Below are 21947 nucleotides of genomic sequence, written 5' to 3'. Positions count from 1 at the left end.
AGTAAGTAAAACCCAGAACTGACGCCATGTACTAGCAGGAGTTGGTGGGCAGCTAAAAACTACTCATTTATCTTGTTAACAAATAACATTTTCAAAGAGATCCCTGAGTTTTTTCACAACTGGCATCACTGCAGCAGGGGCAGACGGCTGCTGGAGGTCTTTGCTTTTCCAACTGAACGTTGGAGGCAATTTTGAGCATGGATGGCTCAGGTGAGCATGTTGGCTGCACGCAGTAAAACTCATGTGAGTAATCCTCTGTTTCTAGCAAGTTTTACCTTATTAGGAGAGGTCTGCAAGAAACAAGAAAAAAATAATCTGTCTTGCCCAAGAACATGACTGTTAACAAGAGTCTATCAAACCCCAGACCTCCTCTTGCCTCGCTGAAAAGTAAAAGCAAGTTTTCAGAACAGCTTTCGATCCATAATGGATCATTTCTGTGAAAATCAGGACTCGAAAGTCGACAGCCACAAAAATTCCTTAGTTCTCAGAGACAATTTTATTTTAAATAGCTTATTTCCGTAAGCAGAGCATGAAGCAATTTCACTCAACCTGACATATACGTAAGGCCAAGGATGTTGCATTTAAAATTCAGAGATAACTAAATAGAAGAAAAATTATATTTAGACATGATAGGGCCTGGAAACAGGTTCCCTTCTACTCTTACACTGAAGCTAAACAGCCATGATATGATCAAACAAGTTTTCACTTTTGCCTTGTAAATAAAATCAAAGGGCAACAGTCCTTTTTCTCTGACGTCTGTAGTTAATAAAGAAAGAATAAACACTACCTACTCTTACATGAGGAGGGAGGAGGAGAGAACATTTCTTAATCTCTTTCCAAAGAGGATTAATTTACAGCATATTTCCACCCCAAATATTAATGAAACGAACTGCTTTTCCCTGCAGTTTTCTGGAGGAGGAGTTCTAACGTTATCAAAGGCTCTGGTGCGAGCGGAGTTCACCTGAGTGCGTTACCGAGCCCGCAGCCTCCAGGTGCGATGCTGCGTGGAAACGCGGCCGGAGCTCGGGCTGCACTGGGCAGGAGCGCTCTGCCCTGCAGGTGGAAAACAGAAGCTCACAACATTTCTCAGGGCCCATGTATCTTGAGGGATACCAAATGCCTCACAACCACGAGTTAATTAGGGCTTAAAACAGTTCTGTAAAATAGATGAGCTGTTGCCACCAGAGCTTGTAGGGAGCAGGGAGGCTAAAGCCATCCGCCATTCATCGCACAGTTTAACACGTGGATGGGTGTGATGGAGCCAAGTGTGTAATAAAACATCAACTGGTTCCAACTGACCTAGCGAAGATAACTGGAAAAGCCAAGGGGGAGCTGGGATAAGGCACCCATGACCCTTGCCATGCCTCTGAGCCACCCACCTGCCCATGGGAAGGGAACAGTTTGGGGAAGCTATTTGCAGCCCAAGTACCTGGAGCTTATAAACACCCACTGAAAACACAATGCCTTACCAAAGCAGGTGAGAGCCAATGCCCACTGACGTTCTCATTCCTCCGCAAAACTCAGCCACAAGATGATATGATGATGATGATTATTATTATTATTAATTATTATAGTGGAATGTTTAGGTGTCTGACTCTAAATAGGCACTGGGATTCTGCAAGCAAATGGAATGGGTAACCTCACAATCTTGAAGAATGATGGGATCAATCCAGCTGCCTTTGCCCTTCCTCCGGAGAGGCAGGCTGTAGGGAACAGGCTCAGGAGGGACAAACCCTTACAAATACAGTATCTTCTCCAAGGAACGGGAAAGGAGGAAAGCAGCTATGGCAAAGACGTCGAGGAAGAAGATAAGCACCTGGGCAAGACCCAGCGAGGGGAAGCGAAGATGAGCAGAGCCTGCAGAAGGGTTTCCGTTGCCTTTGAAGAGAAACATTCACACTGTCAGGTAAACCCCAGGATCTACCCGTGGGAGGACAGAAGATGGTACCTTGAAGAATCCGACTATTACAGGATTAACAGCTACAATCCCTCCCTCTGAGGACACCGAATGCCAGAATCCAGCCTGAGGGGCTTAGGTGGTGAGGTTTGTCCAGGCGTGTCGGTAGGAACTCTACAACATACAGAGCAGAATACTGTCCAAACCTGTATTATCTAAACATAGGTGTTGTTAAAATATTAAATATTTCTTGGGGGGAGGGGGGGGGGCGGAAATACAAAGGAATACAAAGCCAAAATACACACGTTTCTTTTGGAAGTAAAAGCCACCCCTCAAACACTTCAGTTCTACCATACAATGTATTTATAGCATGTTAAAAAAACATTTGTCAAGCATATAAAAAAAACCCAGAAGTTCACTGTCACACAGTTTAACTCCCTATATTCTGCCTACATGCATATATAGGGCCAGTTTGTTAGGGGGTGGAGGTGTGTAGCAAAGCACAATCTAGCGAGACATGACACCATAACAGTGAACAATAAAAGCAAGCGCAGCATATGTGCTGGACATTTGGTGAAAATAACCCAGCTACAGCTCCGACTTTGGTAAATTTTCCTGTGCAGAAGGTGGTAATTCAGTTTCTGCTGGGATTCAGCTCAGAAAACAATTAGGCTGTTCACAACCCTTCTTATTATTATTTTGGAATTCAGAGATTCTAGGAAATATATCTTTACTTTTCAAGTCTCTTTTTCTATAGAACCCAACAAGCTGAAATCTGGGGGTTTTCTCCTGCTCTTCATGTTAAGGCTTTCTCTCCATCTAGCTGCTAAGATTCTCCCTAGCTATAAGATCTGAAATGGTAGCAATAATTATATTTCCTATTTTATTACCCGTAATTGCCCCTTTGATCAGAATCCTATGCTGTTTAACCACATTTATATGGTCATCCTGCACATGGGTTCTAAATACAGAATGAGTCATTTTCCAAGGGAAAACTACAGGAGCTGCGTTTCCCTTTACTGCACACACATGGATTCCCATACATTTGGCACCAACTTAGCTTATTAGAATTTCATTCTTCCTTTTTATATTTGTTTCATTGTAAAAGCAATGTAAAGCTCCCCATGTGCTGGGAAAGACTGCTCATTCCTTCACACTGGCTTCCTTCAGCCAGCCTGTAGCGCATCTACCCAGACTCAATCTTGTCTTTGCAAATAAGATGCCAATGAACACAAGAAACATCCCACAGCTGGAAGAGCTGAACTACTGGTCCCTAAGCTTTGCTGAAGATACACTGCGAGCCTTACTTCAGCATGAAGCCTAGGACGCTTTTCATACACAGCATTCCCGTTCCTTCCAGAGTCCAAGGCTGGCAGACCGCCTCCGGGTCGCTCCCTCTTGCACAGGCATCTGTGCGAGGAGGACAAGGCTGGTTGTCCCATCTCTGAGAGCTCTGGCCTTGGCCACCAAGCATTCACTTTGTAGGAGTTACATCAAGAAACCCTCCTTGCTCATGGCTGGCCTTTGCATGCTGTATCCCTGCTCTTTGGAACAATAACACGGTCTTTTGAAAGGCCATCCTCAGGGTGTTTTATTTGGAGAAGAAGCCAATATGAAGCCAAATTCTACACAACCAGGGCAGAAGACTTGCACCTGAAGCAGGCAGAGGTCACAGGGAAGAGCCCAGGACACGTGCACACCAACACTGCTGCTTCATGTAGTCCCCAGGTGGCACAGGGACAACAGGAGCAAGGGAAGGGGCTGACAATGCAATTTATCCCCAGTCCTTTTACTGATGGCTTTGCTTGATAGACTTCACTCGTCTGCTCGAAGCATGTTTGTGCAATGCTATTTCATCACATTGCTTTGTCCGCTCAGCCAGTTTAGACAGACATTCATATTCTCCAGTCACAGGAAAAAATGCTGCTGGAAGAGGATATGTGCAGCCAAAAAAACTAAAGACTTATAGATTAACGAAACCCTAACAGCTGTTTGACTTGCGCTATTTTATCTTGTGTATGCTCAGGACCAGTGGCAACAGGCAGACTCACCCAGACCTCCAAAACATCCCCTCTGCAGGATGCTCGAGGCAGCCGCCTGCCACTGGGAACTGCCAGCAGGGTCTCTGGTGCTGGAAAAGCAAAGCGTCTGTGGGTGCTTCCCAGGGCTTCTTATCACAGATACCCGTCCACCATCTACAGACATGAAGAGATGTGTTTACAAACAGGAACAAACTGACAAGCACGGGAACAGGGAATCTTCACATTCCAAAACTTTCAGTCAATTTGGTTTAGTCAGACTTGGAAGGGCAACAAATTGGCACATAGGTAATTTCAATGACAGACAACTGTTCTCAGCTATTGGTAAATACAAGTACAAATTCCTAGAGTTTTTTTCTCTGGATACCAATAAGAGACTCTGTGCTGAAAAGCATTACAGAGATAGAGATCAGAGGTCTATTTTTGTTTCTATGTCTTGACACCCATGACTTTGATGGGGTAAGTATATTAGCGTATGATAAATTACTCTTTAATCTGTTGTAGTTATAATTCTAGAAAGAGGTTCCGTGGCTTTGCTCTCAACCACAAGTATTTCTATGAAGAAACACTTGTTTTGCTGGAAAAGAGAAAGAACAAAGCTGTTTGTAAACAAAGCTCTAAAAGGAGAAATACATCTCCCATGAAGCTCAAAACTCCCCGAAATAAGTTTCTGCAGAGAGCTATAATTACCCAAGGTGAAAAGCTTCTCTAAACCCAAGATATGCTCAAACATGGCTGCGCAGTACATCACCTGAACTGGTATAGCTTTTAATTTCCTATCTGATTGGGTTGAAAAGGTTTGTATGTTGGCAAGTGTGGAAGGAGAAACTTCCTGAAAATTGCAATACAGGATCAGATTAAAGAAGAGGGAATGATACAGGGAAAATCTTCTCCATAAATGAGTTTCTTTATCCAGAATAAACTCAAAAGTTCCTGTGAGGGGAGGAAGGATATGTGTTTCATTAGGACTAGGAGGATACGAAAAAGCATGCCTGAAACCTCCTTTGTGAAGACAACTCTTACAACACAGCATCTTTGAGGGCAAGGTATTGAAACTGCTTTGGAAGAAATACTTTTATCTCCCAAGATCAACACTAAAGTTTCTGCACAGCACACTGTATCACCATTACATCCATGAAACACTAAAAAGCATCAAAATAAATTATGCTCCCCACCTCTCAGTCCATCCTACTGTCATCTGCCTGCCTGGGACAGAAATCCCTCCATGACCCCAGAGAGATGCTCAGCATACTCATTCCTGCAAAAGCACCTTCTTTGTGGCCTACGACATCCTAAAACACAACACACACATTGTCTTTAGAAGAAAGAGAAAGGGATGAACCATAGGAGTACTGCTAAAATAGATGAAGTAAAGAATTCTCTTTAAAGGTTGAAATTTTCCAGCATTATACTAGAGTATTTCTGACCTTGTGGAGCTCCTGGGGAGAGCTTGGTCTGCATTGCTCTGTTGTGAGAAACCCTTTCTCTCCCTGTGCCCTTGGGTGGAGTCAGCTCATACCTGCTTTCATCAGCAACCTGAGCAGCTCCAGGCTATGGGCACAAAAGGCACGGGAACGGCTGCTGGGTTTTGTCTCCCATGTGCAACCACGTATCAACCCCATGTCTAGGCCGACAGACTCAGAGAAGGAACCGGGGAAGCCTTTCCTTTTCCAGGCACAATTTGCTTCAGAGGTGGACCCCAAGATTTGACATCACACTCTGATGTAGTCCACCCTGAAGAACTGGTTGGCGTACGTCACCATCTCAGTTCTTGTGTGTGGGTAAAGAGCAAGACTCTATGAAAGCCAAGAGCCATGCCGTGCTCTGTGCTTGTACCTGTCTCCACAGATGCTCTTCCTCGCACTGGCCAGGCATAGAAGTGAAATCCTTCAGGCCAGCATAGTTGGTGGCCAGAGCAGTATGGGAATGAGTAACGTGTTTTTGACCCAGAAACGGGGGTACAAATTCAGCGGGGCAGCTAGATCGCCACCGGGCAGCGCTTCCCTGCAGCACGGCCACAGCCAGCACGTGTGCACGGCCAGGCTACCGCGGAACGGCTGCTGGAAAACAAAACAGCATCTGAGAAATGCAGAACTGAGACCAAGTGTAGGCGAGAACCATAAAAACTGATGTCTCGTTAAATGCCGGACAGTTGGTAAACAGCGGACCCTCCCATTTGTTTGCTGCGTACCGTGAAGGGGTGGAGGCAGGGCTGACGGGCGTGCTTTGGCAATCGGCAGTTTTTACACTATTCACCCAGGAAGTTATTAACTTGCATGTTTGTGGGCAACTGCACGAGCTATTTTTGGTCATGGGACCCTGCGTAAGGAAAGGATTGCAAGGTTTTAATAATGATCTTTAGTTAACTTGGTTACCCACACAACAATGGCTTTCTCAGAGGCCAACTGCTGTTAAAAACTTGAGACGAGCTTTACTTCCAGAGGTATTAAACTATGAAAATATCTAACCATAATAGTAAGCAGCTATAAAAAGAGCCCTGTTTATTTCACATGATTTCTTTGTATGCCACAGTGTTATGAGAATACTTCAGCTCAATGACAACATGGTAAATTGGAAAAGATTAACCGTTTAAGTCAGCACTTACGCAGTTCATTTTTGCTTGGTGTTGGTGAATTTATACTTTTGAAACCCAGGCTTTCACTAGTATTGGCAGGCTTAACAAGGCATGAATGCTGGTTTTTTAAATTTAAATTCAAATTAATCTGATTTTAAGTTTGGCTCATGCAGCGGATACAAAAGGAGAAATCAGGGATTAAACAGAATGAAAAAAACAAGAACGCAGACCTTAATTCTGCATCACTGTATATCATGTAGGTAGATTTGGAGCCCATATACCCAATCTGAAAAATAATCTGGTATCTCCCATCTCTACAATATTGTATATTGTATCCGCTAATTTTTCTGCAACAGTGGAGCATCACAAAATATCCTACAGAGAAGGTCAACCCCTCCGTGTTGTACTGTAGGGCTCTGACAGCGTTCTGGCTTAGTCCTGAAAAACACCGTACGGCCTTACTGAACCCCTTCCAGTGTTAGGGTACACCAAGAAAAAGGGGGAAAAATAAAGTTTGCATTTGTTTCTGGGAAGACCTGTACCATTCCATGGAGAGGACACTTTCACCCTTCTTAATCCCAGCTTCTGAAAGCAACACTCAGTAAGATAATGAATCCTTTAAATGTTACATCTTGTGTCTTGCATTATTGTGGTGCAGCAACTCTCCACATCAAACAGTCATCAGCACTATTACAAAGTGGGCTTATAAGAGACTGGCTGAAAAGGCGCTGTGTGAAAAGAAGTGGAAAATTAAAGCTGAAGCAGTCGAAGAAAGGGCTTAATTTACTGGCATGTACAGTATGCAAATGAGATTACTCTCAGCTTAACTGCATCATTTATGTCCATAATAACGGCATCATCATTACAGGGCTCAAATTAAATTACACCATAATTAGCATATCAAAGTGATTGGTTAAAGTTTAAAACAAATACCCAATTTTGTTAATGAACAGCTGTAATTGTCATGTACACTTCAATGAAAACTCCCTAAACAAATATATGTTTTAGAACAGAGAAAGATTTTGAAGTAGACAGGTCTGCAGCAGAGGTAAATTGCCTAAAAAAAGAATGACACAGACTATTCTATTAATGTTAATACATGCTCGTCGTATTCAGGTAGTAAAACATTCTATCAAAACAAGCCTTCGCTTCGTAGTTTTTGCCTCTCCGGCTCCTCAGCCGCACTGGCAAGTGTCAGGGAGGCGCTGGCCGTGCCCGGGACGTCACCCGCGCACAGAGAGGGCCAGAAGGGAGGAAGAAGGAGAAGATCTTGCTAACTCCAGCCTGCAGACCAGGGCTGGAGTAAGCTGATGACATGATAACACATCAGGCAGCCTACAATTCAATTTACTCTAATCGTATCTACGCAGCAGCTTCAGAGGTAGAACTGTACTGGAGAAGTTTTTGCTGTTCTTGTCTCATTAAAATAAATAGAGAGGTGGGACCGATGGGTATGTCACTGTCAGCCAGCAACACATTTCCATAGATCCAGCACTGCAAGTACATACAGTAAATATACAAGTTAAAACGCTCCTCGGGCAGAGTGAGCTGTACCAGGGGAGCAAACCTGCTCCGTGGTATCATTACGGTACAGGTGAGTTCCAGCACACGGGGCTGGCAGGAACCGTGAGGGTACCAGGCCAGAGGAGCCCAGAGCCACCTTGCACACACTGAGTAAAATAATCCCTCTCCGTCCCCCAAAATGTTTACGCTGATGTGTTTGGTGATGTGTTACCCAATATGATAGGAAGCGATATGGGCAAGTATATTTTGTGCTAAAATTGGGAATGCACTTTCAAATATACTTAACAAGGAAATTGAATGTCTTATTAAATCCGTATTATCAAAACACTGTTCAAAAATTTAAAGAAAGTAGCTTTTCATTTTATTCATCGAGGAATCCATTAAAGCCTAAGCTCTGAAGTAGTATGTAAATTATGTGCCTTTCAAGGTAGAGCTAGGGCAAATTCACTCCATCAACTAATGATGAACCTCATTATGTGCAGGGAGTATTCATAATGAGGAAACAAGCCACCCGCCATTCCATGTTCTAACATAAATCCCTGTAAAATGTGAATATCTCCACGTCTAATTAAAGGCTACTAATTCCTATCATCCCCTACATGGCCCGAAAAGAAAAACTAGAAATGTGTTTAAAAAGATACACTTAGATTTTACAAAACACATCTATTTGTGTTTATCACTACTGAGTTGCAACAAATGTTTTTAAGAAAAATAAATCCCAGTATTATAGCATAAAAGTTTTGGGGGGCACGAAAGTTTATTTATGTCATCTGACTTGGTCTTACATTTTAAAAAGAGCTTCTAATTATCACAGGTCAGGCTGCACAGATCAACAGAAAAATAAATAAAAAGGCAGGGAAAAAGAAATCTCCAGGAAAATAAAAGAAATAATATTTTAATAAAGTGTGTGTATATATATATATATTTTAAAAAAAAAAAAAAAAGGAAGGAAAGAAAAGCTTAGCTATCCAGGTTTGCTCTGGAGCTAAGACTTCCTAAAAATAATAATCTAGAGATCCCATAATAAGCGGGGAAGGCAGGCAACAGAGTCAGGAACACAGAGAGCCAGTTGAGCAACCAGTACACAACAGGTATTTAAAAGATATTTTTTTAGTGATACTCAATTTAGGAAAATGCTGCTTCCCTTCCAGTCCCTATAAGAATTCAGGATTGAAGACAGCACTGTGTAATACATGCTAGAAGAAAAGTGCCCTTCCACAGACTTACCTAGATGTGATATTTATATCTACAAGCACAATGTCCGCTCCTACAATCAAAAATGTATTTCTTATTAAGTTACATAATACCCACCGTATCTATCACCATGAATTCATTTGCTCTTGCACTGAATTATGGATTTGCTCTCTGTACTTCCTGACACAGAAGTGGACAGGTTTGCCGACTCCCCTGAACCGAAGACACATCAGTGTTTCTATCTTACTGCTCTGTATTAATATTTTCCTATGTTTTCAAAACAAACCGAAAAGCACAGCAAAACCTAAGAGCGTTCCAGTTCACAAGAAAAAAAAAAAGAGGCATCCACTGAAGCTGAATAACGTATAAGCCTCAAAAGGAAAAAAAAAAAAAAAAAAAAAAGACATAAAGGGATGGTTTAAGAAACGTGATAACTCCTCACAGAGCATGAAAGCACTTGGACAGTCGCAGAAAAGGCTGCGGTACCTTCAGATTATGTCAACCAAAAAGTTGAAATCCTCGTGTAAAAATACCCTTCACCTTTTTCATCCCTAGAAAACCTTATTTAGAAGTCATAGAAATTCATAGCTGCTAAGAGGAATATGCGCACAGAAAATCACAAATAAGAAAAAAATCAATATTTAAAAGAATAAAATAGAGTACACAGATTAAAGTATTTTAGCAACGCCAATTTTCTCGGAATAGCTGGGCATTTTACGGGGGGGAGGAGGGAAGCGGGGGAGGGGGATCCGGCTTCTTTAAGTTGCATAAAAATAAAACTACGCTCCATAAAGCTGCTCCCCTGCGCGCCCGCTCATTCCGCGACTCCACCGAGGGCTTCGGTGGCTTCATTTTTTTTTTATGGGTTTTTTTTTTTCTCCCCTTCTCCTTTTAGGTCAACCAGTCATGCACTGGGAAGACAACCCTCCAAAAATAACTCGTCCCTCCCCCGGAGCGCGGAGTTGAACAACCTACCTTTGTTCTGGCGCTGCAGATAACAAACCGGCACCGCCGCGGGAGCCGCCGCCGCCGCGCAGCGGGGCGGCCCGGGGGGCACCTGGCGCTGCGCGGCCGCGGAGCCGTCCCGCCGCGGGGGCCCCTCCGCGCCGCAACACCCTCCAACCCCCACAGCCCTTCCCCTTCCCACTCGCGGGATGATCCGCGGGCAGAGCCACGGAGACGATCGCGCCCCGCCGCCCCCCAGCCCCGCCGGGCAGCGCGCAGGTTACATACGGGGGGGGCCGGGTGCCGGGAAGGAAGAGTTCGGCTGGATTTATTTGACACTTATTTTCCGGGCAGCCCTTTTGTGGAGTTGCGCCGTTTGTTTCTTATTGTCTGAGCAGCAGTTGGAAGCGTCTCCCCGAGGGGGCCCCTCAGCCCGGCTCGGCCGCTTTGACAGGGAGGTAACCATATTAGGATGTGTATGGCAAAGTAAACAATAACATAGTTGCAATGAAATGGAAATTTTTTTTTTTCAACTAATAGTGTTGGTGTCAGTCCTGTTTTTAGTCTTTTCCCACTAGTTTTGTTTCCCGAGTTAAACAGGCCAGCTTATTAAAAATAAAATAAAATTTAAAAAATAATAAAAAAGAACGGGGGGCGAGGGGGGAGACACAAGTGGTACCAGCTTCCCAATTTCTCAATGCAAGGCTGCTGAAAATGTTTTGGGTCACAGAGGGAGGGGGAGTGCATCTAACATCCAAATAAAGACATGTCAGTTTAATCACTGGGAAAAAAAAAATACAATAATGCCCAGATGCATTTCCGAGACCCACAGCAGAACGAGGGGGTGAGTGGGGATGGGGAAGACAGGCATTAAAATTGCGATTTAGAAAGCAGGGAGCAAGTAGATTAGAAAAGTCCAGTCGCGTTTTACACAATCGCAGCAAACTGGTGGGATGAGCTAAGTTGTGCAAACCCCTGCAAGTCTCCCGGCTTTAAAGCTTTGAAATCGCTAGTTTTACAGGATAAAGCACTTTAAGCAAATTGTAAAATGCAGGTGTCAAATTATTCGGTTTAATCAGAAACAGAGCTCAGAGCAGTCGCCATGCAAAGGTTCCCCTACCAGCACAGTTGAGAGAAAAGTTCTGCAGGAGGAAAAAACACTTTTAAGTCAAACAATATGATTTTAATACCTCGATTCCACGTCCTAAGCAAATTACCAAGAACAACAAGTGTAGCATCTCGCACGGAGCGACGAGGCAGCTGCTGGCGAGCGCCGCGTGCCGAGGCTCGGCGCTAGCAGCCAGCCTGCCGGGGAATTACGGCTATAACATGAAACAAGTTTGCGCGTCTTGGTGACGGCGGGTCGGGGCAGCTGCCTGGTGCTACAGCCCAACCCGAGCTGTCGGACTGTTCGCACCACCACTGAGCATCCCGTGCCGTGCAACGGCCGGCAAAATGGAGCGCTCCTCTGGAAAGGGCTGACAAAAGAGATTGCTGATGCTCTCTGCCTGTACCAGGCACCGGGTGATAAGATACGCCGCGAGGAGAGGCTTAAGGTAGATAGGCGAACAAAGTTGCTGTGAGATCACGCGCTGAATTTAGAACAAAGGCAACGTTTCTCTGACAAATATGATGCACACTTACCCTGCCAAATTTGCTCGTACTCGGCTAATCCGCAGCAATCAGAACATCAGTGTTGACATCTAATGGTACCTACAAGCATCTCTCTCTGCCTTTCTGCATGGCGTAAGCCTGCTCTCTTAACACACTTTAAATTTTTCAACCATCTTGTTTAACTTAAACGTATATAAAATTACACAGCGCGTTACTCATCTGTGCCGCGTGTGCAGCCCCTCCATCAAAAAAAAAGTTAACACACTGATACCAAAATCAATAAATCACACGACCAAGTAGCAGTTCAAAAGTTCAAAGACATGATGGCCAGTTCACTACGTCGTAGCACTCAGCCAATAATAACTTGACTCCATCACTCCTCATAGTATAGACAATTTCATAGCATCATTTTCATTAGCCTGTCTCACTGAAAATTGCTAGCTATTTATGTATACGCTAAAATAAATTAGCCATTTCATCGAGCACTGTGATTCTTATAAAATACATTAACACAATACTCAATTTTCCAGTTGGAGTAAATAAATAAATCAATAAATTCAGTACAGAGTAATTTATTTTTTTTTTTATTGTGGCGCTTCAGCTCTCAGCATAAGTGTTTTTATTGGGTTTATTTGTTTCAATAAAAATTGAAATGGGCCAGTGATCTTAGCAGTAAGATCTCGGGGAAAACAACAACCCAGCCCTATCTAATATTAAGAAAGTATAGTGTGCAGTTCAGCCAACTGGTCATATATAATTTTCGGTCAAAAATAATTTTCATTACAGTTATTGAACAGCCACTCAATGCTGTCCCCTCAAGAACCTTCCTGAGGAGGAGCAGTATTCTGCAGTCCAGCCAGAAGCCCCTGGGCTGGGGGCAACCTCGTGCCACTTTGGTACTTCCACTGAGAAACCGGGTGTGGAAAAGTTATCAGCACTCATGTTCACTGTTTTTAGGCACTCACAGAGTACTATATTCAGTGTGGCTGAGGTAGGGACATTTGACATGAGAGATAAGACGGCAGGAGGTGGGGATGGGAGAATGGGAGAGAAGAGTTCATGGACATCCTAAGAACTTGATCCTCAAAGAGGGCTGTTGTCCCTGGCTCTTTAGGTCTGTGTTGCCCTGTAAGACATGGCCAGAAGGTTTTATGGCTCAGCAGATCATAGGTGATTTGGTGATAACATCCTATGCAGCTTAGTGCATCCTTGGGGGACCTTCTATGTGGCTTATGGCAGCTCTTGCTCTATGGAGAGGCACCTGACTTCGTTAACAGCCCCTGCCTTGGGTGAAACACCATCAACAGAATGATTCGGAATCTGGCCCAGCAAAATGAATATGGACCGCCTCGGTCCTCCTGCTCCTGTAACCTCAGACACAGTATCACAGTATGTTTGGGATTGGAAGGGACCTCAAAAGATCATCTAGTCCAATCCCCCTGCTGGAGCAGGAACACCTAGGTGAGTTACCAATAGAAGCAACCCACCAACCCCTCCAAAATTGTCACAACCTTGGTGACACAGCTCTTGTCTGCAAACCTGACACTTCCAGCACAGATCACAGGCTTTACCTGCTTCGTGATGAGGATAAGAACCTATAAGGGACCAGGAAGAAATAAAATATACCCCTTGTGACATGAATCAGTGTTGAACCCAGTCTTAGCAGTGAAAAAACAAATCTATTAACTAAAACATACCCTTTAAGCCCATAATGGTTTAACATAATTCCTTTTAAAAGGCTGCATCTGAATTGCACAGTTTGTAGACTGCTTGGTGGTAACAGGAGGGTACTTTTTGTTCATATCCATTCTTTAACCTAATCAGAGGAAAAGTAAATATCAGGTCTCAATTTTAATGACTGACTATAAATAAAAGCTTTTACCCAAAATGCACAGTTTGCAAAGATAACGATTTTAAGTATGATGTCACTAGTGACCTACTGAACTACATGGCACATGTCAGACAGACGTCTGTTTCTTAAATTGCAGTAATAAATTAGTAGCCACAGAATCTATCCTGTCAAGAAAACGTGCAGCTTTCCTATTCAGATAAAAGTTTAATGACTGTTTCGGTTTAGGTGCATGAGTTAAGATGACTATCGGCGGGGGGGGGTCGAGGTGCTGTAAATACTGCACGCTGTCAAATGGAGGCTCCTTGGCCACACAGAGGCCACCGCGCTGCTGAGCCTTGCTGCGTCACCACAAAAACACCCACTGCAAAGCCAACACGTGCAGCTGCAGGTTTCCACAGCAGCTTTTGCTACTGTCCACAAAATTCCCTCTCCCCTACCATTGAAGATCAGCCTTCTGAGCTGACCATGCAATGAATCCAGCAGGAGGCCTTTTCTTCCACACCTTGGAGGCGTCGTGGAGCCAAATCAAAGGACTTCAGGCTCACTCAGGAGCGAGCAGCAAGGCACATATCCCACGAGAATGCAAGAGATGAGCTTCTCCATGTTCCTCCACCCCCCGTGGAATGTTACCTCACTCCAACAGGATCCAAGCCTCTGACACACACGGAGGGTTTTCCTCTAACTCTACACTGATTAAAATACTAGTATTTTAAAATTTGACACATGCATACTTGTAGAGAGCCTTCCAGCACTGCGCACATGTGCTCACACAGTCAAATCCTATAGATGCTGACCACTAACACCACCCAGTGTACCATGTCCCATCTTAATTACCTTGTTTTCACTTACTAGTAAATTCGACAAATCTTAACAATTTGCACTGAACTCCTCCTTGCTGAGCATTCTCCCACAGGTCAAATCCTGGCAAAAACCTTAACCCAAAACTTCTCAGATACTCCTGAAAACAGAGACAGGAACACGGCTGATCACCGATTCTTTGAGAAGCCACCGAGTGCGTTGGAGCACAGACATGAAAACAAGCAGGTAAAAGACTTCAGCAGGAGGTAGGTGGGTGGCACCATTCCTCACCCACTGCTTTCCTCCTCCTCCTCCTTTCTGAGCCCCAGCAATGGCAGGAATAGAGGAAGACACTGATTTGAATAGAGAGGAGACATCACCAGCTGAGGAAGCAGGAAAACGAGCAGACAGGGACAAGGAAGCTGGAGAGAAATGAACCATGACTGCCTGAGCGCGTCACCTACCTCATGGCGGGGGTTGCATACATTTTTTTGTCCATTACAGAGGAACTAGAGAGTTTAGTCCAGTTTGGGACATTTTTGGAGACCCATAGCTTGGCCAACCTGAGATCAAGTTGTGCATGTACTTCCAAAGCAAAGTGCCCAACTCCAGTGTGACCTCCCTCCCCATTTCCAACATTTTAGCCCCAAAACATGGAAAATCCTTAGGCTGCTTGGCTAGCTGGTGGTGTGTGTTCTCACACAGCCAGGCAGCATCTATTTCTCTAGTACTTTTCTGAGAAACAGCTGCAAGGTCTTAGCGGAAAGTTCTGGACACAGATAACTTCAGTCCAACTGGGTTGGCATTTAGTCATATTGGGAACAACAGGGATTTCAACAGGAGGTGTGGGCCATTCTACTCTAGATGTCTTTTTTTAAATGGGAACATCATCAGCATCTTTGCGTGAGTAAATAAAGTAGAAATTATTACCTTTTTTTTTTTTTGTTTTAATACTATTTTGCTGGTTTCCCATGAAACATTAACTATCCTATGCACAGCACTGGTAAAAAACTTTATGCCAAAAAACCCCAATATGCAATAAAACTATTTAACAAGCCCCATACAGGAGAGAGTAATTTATCACTGAGGCTTTCCACATCTGCCTAATGGGCCCATGCCCTTCAGCAAACGAAGGCATATCGCCTTCACCTCCTTCCAGCCTCTCCAAAAACAAAACCCAAAGACACCCCTGCCCCTGTTGCCTCATCTGAGCTGCCCGCTCCCTGCGGGGCCGCAGCAGAACCGTCCTTCCCAAACCCTCGTCCCGGCCGGGCCGGGCCAGGCCAGGCCCAGCCCGCGGTGCTGCCGGGCCCGGCGGAGGCCGCTCTGCTCCAGCGCTCACAGAGATTTCTCGCCGGGCAGAGCTCCGAAGGAGCTTGAGCTTATGATAAGCAATGGCATACTTAACAGTTACATATTACTGTTCATGATAATGCAATATTTCATTTGGGTGATTTAGAAGTCCCTCTTGACCAACTTACGGTGAGACACCAAACGCTTCATCAATCACAACCATTTTTATTCACAATCCCGTGCAAAAACTACAGGGAGAGTTGAATTTTCAGCAACTCATCAGGGAGGGTATTGCTACTAGCACTGAAAATCCTCCTATCTCACCAATTTTTATGTTAGATTCAAATATATTTTCTTCCTAAGCAGCATTCCATTTTCCTGCCTCTCTCTGCCACGTTTCTTATCGTGGCAGGGTGAAAGAGTATCCAATTTAATATCTGTTTTGCGGGATAGGAGATTTTTTCATATCTTACACACTAAGGAAAGCTGCAGGGGATGGCTTAGCAGACTGAGCATCAGGTTTTAAATACCTAGACTCCCTGGAACCACAGATCCCATCAGGTCGACTGAGCCCTTCATGTTTCTGGGGTAGATAAATTAAGTGTCATGCTGTTTACTTTGTCAGGATCTTTCCAATGAGACCTCTGCAGTAAAGGTCCTGTCTGTTCTGCATGGAGTTGAAGGTTAAAGTCTCATGGTTAAGGCGCAGCACCGGGTGCCACCTTGATCTCACTAACGCTAATGGCAATTCTGCCATTTCTGTTAAGAGAGACATTCCAGGGATCTGCTCCCAGAACTTGCTGCACCAGTACTGGATGACTGAAAATTATTCAGCGGCTTATCTGCCTCAGTTTTGGTGACTGTTAAAGGGAAAAAAAATACATATATACCTCCCAGATGTTTAATTCATAAGTTATACAAAAACTGTCAGATCTACGGATGACAGAAGAGAGATATTAATCATTTTTACAGCCCGATTTCTGTGGTTCGAGGTAACCCTGTGTTTCTGCAAAGTCAAACCCTCTTCCCACTCCTCTGCACCGTGCGGACGCAGCGGCTGAGCCCACCGACATTAATGGTTCCCAACAGAAGCCTTTTAGAAGGAATTGCTAGAGAGAAGTAGCGTGAAATAATAACAGAAGACCAAATGTTAATGATAATCACGAAAGTCACAGTTTTGATAGCTACGTACAGAGGCACACATCTATATTTATCAACCTTGGACATTTCAGAGAGGTCCCTCCATCTACAAAAGGTCTGATTCATGGGTAACAAAGTCAGTGTTGAAGAGAACAGGAGGGTTTGCGGAGTGCAGCTCAGAATATGCACTCGGAACCTATTCTTGGCCTTACTCTTTCCTTCCCAGCTACCATTATTTTAATGGCTTTAGATAAACAAAAGATTCTGGGAAAGGAGGATGAAGGGAAATAAAATGTAACAACAGAAAAAAATGAGTCCTTCAAAATAATTTCCCTCTTAAGTAGAAATTAAGCAGAAAACACATTTCCTTTTGCACTGGTTGCAGAAAGGACAGCCTTTTGATTTGTTTCCACAACTGCTGACAGTACACATTTGCTGCTTAGGGTACCTGCAATAATAATTAACACTCCTAAAACGTTGTGCGTTAGGATGACATACCAAAGGTTAAATGTGGCTTTGGTTGTACTGGCAGTAAATCCTTCAGGTGGTTTAGTTCCACTCCTGTATTTTCCTCCCAAACTACCCAGGGACCTGCTGGAGCTCCAGGATGGCGCCGTGTCAGCCTACGGGCCCTACTGGGATGGGGTAGGAGAAGAAACAAGAACCAGTCCTTCAGCTCAGTTCACACATAGTAACATTCAATTTGGGTTTGGGGGTTTTGTTTGTTTGTTGTTTTTGTTTGTTTGTTTGTTTTTTGGCTAAGTAGCAGATATGGTATCAAACCATTTTTAAAAAACATCCTGTACTCAAGCTAAGATCTCCAATGTTGCAAACATATTGTTTGCATTGCAGAAGGTAAAAGCTCCACCAGGGAAAGGAACCAAACAAATAATTCTGGGTAGGGCCTGTTTTTACTGCAGTGTTTGGTACATTTTTCTTTTAAAGGAAGGACAAAGGCCCTTAGGAAAGGCAGAACAAACCCGTCAAACCTTTGCAAACCAAACCCAACCAGCAGAATCTGCTACAAAGAGCAAGGACTTTGCCCAAAATCCATCTATTGATTCTGGGATCTCAATGTCTGTTAAGTTAGGCACTCCAAAACTGCTCATCAGTTTTAAATGCCTTGGTTAAGGACAAAGCTCTGTCCTACATACTCCAGCTGTGGCAAAGAACAGAATTAAAGTAGAAAAAACAAGTCAGGTCAAGGGGTGGCTGTGCAGCAAAACTAAAACCATTACAAACAGAGCTTGTCTTCCAAAACTGCTTTGAAAAAATTATTACAGCACCTCGTTAGCTCACTGTTCAAATTAAGTTGGATCAAAAAGGAGAAACTCCGGAGAGAATTCCTGTCCAACATGAAGCCCTTGCAAGGTGGCTGGCTTGCAGGTGTGTCTCAGAACTCACAGAGCATCGCAAAATCCTTAAGAAAAGGGGTGGGAGCAAGAAGATGGAGGTGGATCGCTCTGCCACACACGTCTCTTGGCCCCGGGGACACAGCATCAGCGTCACAGCTCAGCCCTTCCGTCTTTCTTGGCTCAGTCTAACGAGATGCCCTCCATATTCCCATCTGCCCTCTTTTTGCTCTTTGCTGAGGAAAACGCAACCAGCCCAAAGTGTTGCCGGCTGCCACTGGCACTGGCAGCTCTTTGAGCAAATGGGCAAATCCTTCATGTCCAGCATGTCCCCGAATGCACTGAACCACATCCAGAGAGCCCGGCTACAGGTAGAGTGAAGCAGAAAAGAAAAATATCGGACTTGACTCTAAGCTCCTGTTTCAGTGTTTCAAGTCACTAGTGGTCAGCAAGGAGACTTTGGGATGTGCCGGTGCGTTTGGCGGGGGAAAGCAGGAATAAAAGCAGGAGTGAGGGCTGTGCCTCCTGCTCTCCTGAGGGTGAGCTGGGATGTTCTCCCTGGAAGCGAACAGGGCTCTGGTCACACTACTCCAAATCACCTAACAAACCAAAGTGAAAAATGGAAAGGACAAGGTGGATTTCAGACAAAAGCAAAATATGCCTCCTCTCTATCAAGTCTGAGGGGTAAAGGATGAAACAGGATGGAACTGGTTTTGGTTTAAAGCTGCAAAGGAATCACAGGGAGAGAGCACTTACAGAGAAATGTATTTCCATGTAAACTTTTATGTGCCCATCCCTTGTAACTGGACATCAGGGAAGATGTTAATAAACATCAGGGTGAGAAAAACACAGTAAAAAAAAAATATCAGACTACAAACCCATCTCTTCCAAGATCTTCCAAATAGCTCTTGCTGCTATATACTGTCAGGAGCAGAGCACACTCAAATACAAGTTTGCATCTTAAACGTAAGCACACATACATACAAACAAGATTTTGCAGATATTTGTTAGCCATACCACAAGATTTTCCAGGGTTGGTGCTGCAGCTTATGTTACAGCGCTCGTAATAGAGCTGCGGATCAGCCCCCCAAGAAGGGGCCTTGGAAAGAAGCTGAAATAGTGACAGTTTGTGTTGCTGAGGATATTTCTGAGACACAGTTGCTGTTTACTGTGTTTCTATTTCCAATCAGGCTGCAAAGTCCACCCATAAAACATGAGGAGGCATTTCTCCGGGTGTGGGACTGTGCAACACACACGCAAGAAGGACCAACTCCTCAGCTGCTACCCCTGGGCAGAGCTCCACCGAAACACTCTTAGCCTGATCTACAGCAGAGTGTTTGGCCCATGAAGAAGAAAACTATGTTCAAAATCCCCAGTTCCAAGGCTTCTCTCTGTATATATTCATGCACAAAGCTCAAATAATTTAATACCACGCCTCACTAATCATGTGAGTGCACAATTTCTGCAGGGGCAAACGGTTCTTGTGCATTTGTATTGTGCACTTCTTGCTCCTGGCTTAGAAAAGGTGCCTCGGAAATTTACTGGCACTTTTAAACGTTGCATCTCTCTATCTATCTCTCTATCTATCTCTCTATCTATCTATGTCATATACAACACAATGTGGTTAATCATAGAGTCCCTAGGAAAGATCAACCTAAACTACAAGGAGTCAAAAACTACTTGTAACGATGGCAAATCACAGCATATGGCCAATTGGACATCTTCATTCCACTTCAAAGGGAAATTAAGTAAAACACTCTGGGGCATTCTCCTCTTGTTACACTCGCAAATCTCCATTAATGCTAACGATTGCACAAAGTGCAAGAAAAAGGCTACAAATGCATAAAACAAAGCAAGATCGGTCAAGAATATGGAAAAGCATATGCAAAGGAGCATTTAAATGTAACACAGCTTCCCTCTTTCTTCCGTTCTTTCCTTAAAAGCAAGAGGCATGCAGGGTTGCAAAAACATATAATTTGCCAAACGTACAAACTACAGCTCATGAAAAATAGTGAAATAGAGACACGAAATTCAAGGCCAGTACAAGTTCATCATCTTAACTGGAGATCAGAAAACTGGCTCCTAAAGTTAAAAAAAAAAGAACATCAATTCAGTTTTTTCCTAAGAAAACCATTTCCTACCAACTTTGAAAACAAGAATGCCTACAGTGATCTGATTGGACTCTCTGTGATGGTTTTGGCTCGGTTCCCTCACCCCTCCTCAGCTGGGTGGCTAAATCTGAGTCTAACCACGAGGTTCAGAGGGTTCTCTTCTTATTAACCTTCCACTTCATGCTTCCAATTTCAGACAGGAGTAAAACCGCCTTTCAGAAATCTCACTTATTCTTAGTTACTTCTGAGGTGAGAGTTCACATTTCTCCCCATATCCATGATGCCAGACTGCTGTGGAAAGACAATACTGAGTTAACACACTGGACAACACAGAGTTAATATAGTGAGGTCTGGCCTTTTTCTACTTCCCTCCTTGAGCCACCACAAGAGCAGTTCAATGGCTCCAGAAGTGCCATAAACTCTTGCCCAAATTTTGACACCTACACACAAATTATAGAGATGATCTCCTAGATGCAAGATTCGTGACGGCAACTCGCAACTAGCCGTTGTGGTAGGGCAGCATCACGACTAATTAGTGCCTTTGTTAAATGCCCGGTGCCAGGACCATGCTGTCACCACAGCCCAACAACGCTTGCATGCGAGTATGAAGTGAGATGGGCTGAGAAGTGAAAGCATCTTAACTGCTCCTGAAAAACTGTCCTACTTCCAACCAGCTGCTCTTCCAAGCCACAGGACATTTTCCAGTGTGGTTATGAGCACCACCTCAGTCGGGGCTGTTCAAGATGAATCTTGTCTTTGAGCAAGCAAGAAAAAATTTGCAAAGGAAAAAAAATCAGATTTGGAAACTAGACGTTTCGTAATCTCCTGCCATGCAATTTGGCTTTCAGGCAAACTTTCAACCCTTTCAATAGCAAAAAAACAGACAAATACACTGTCTTCTACCACCTCCTGGAATATTAAGACCAGAGTGTGATATGATACCACACACATTTAAAAAGCTGTACAAGCGGAAGGGAGTGATGCACAGCAGTAGAGGAGGCAGAAAACATACCTCATGAAATAAAACGGAGCCAAAATAACCGCTTCTGTTACAACAAATTTATCTTGTCGTGTTCCTCTACCAAATTCGGCACGGCTTTCCTGGCACCAGGAGCACCCAGGAAATGTGCGGTGCTGCTGCCACCCATGCTGCAGCCGGAGAACCTGGTTCATCCAGACCTCGGTCATGGAAAGGGCATGAGACCAGGGGAAAAGAAACCCCAGCAAAGCCGACCAAGCGCTGAGCACGATGACGCGCTCTCAGACACCACCGGGCTATTGCACTGCGCTTATCAGCAGATACAAGTTCAAGGTCAGCCTTGATGCACTTACTGAAAACTGACACTGCCTGTGTCCTGCAGTCAGCACGACTTCAAATCAAGGCTCCCAATTATTAGCAGTAATTTTGTTTATTATTGCAGGGCCTCGCAACAAACAAAAAAGGAGCCCCATTGTGCTCGGCGTTGTACAAAAGTGCTTAATTGGCCTCTTCATAGGTTGTTCCCTCAAGCTTCTTTTAAACAAGGTATTTTCAAATATAAATAAATTCAAATTTCAGAATTCCAGAAATCAGTTTCCTGAAATTTGTTCCCGTAAACAATTAATACAACTTT

The 21947-nt window shown here is 44.0% G+C and overlaps 1 protein-coding gene across 10 annotated transcripts in view; it reads right to left on the bottom strand.

Moving 5' to 3' along the window:
* Positions 1-21947, bottom strand: part of FOXP1 (forkhead box P1) — a 383067-nt gene that overhangs the window by 187082 nt on the left and 174038 nt on the right. The window contains exon 1 of one of the 10 annotated variants that reach the window (XM_082060437.1): positions 11365-11697. The exons of the other annotated variants lie outside the window; for them this stretch is intronic. The gene's annotated coding sequence lies outside the window, so the exon portion shown is untranslated. Of the gene's footprint in view, positions 1-11364; positions 11698-21947 lie in introns of those variants that run through there. 10 annotated transcript variants of the gene reach the window in all.

Source organism: Streptopelia decaocto (genome assembly GCF_964273445.1).
Source record: "Streptopelia decaocto genome assembly, chromosome: 8".
NCBI lineage: Eukaryota > Metazoa > Chordata > Aves > Columbiformes > Columbidae > Streptopelia > Streptopelia decaocto.
Note: the sequence above shows the minus strand (reverse complement) of the source record. Positions and strands in the feature narration are given on the sequence as shown.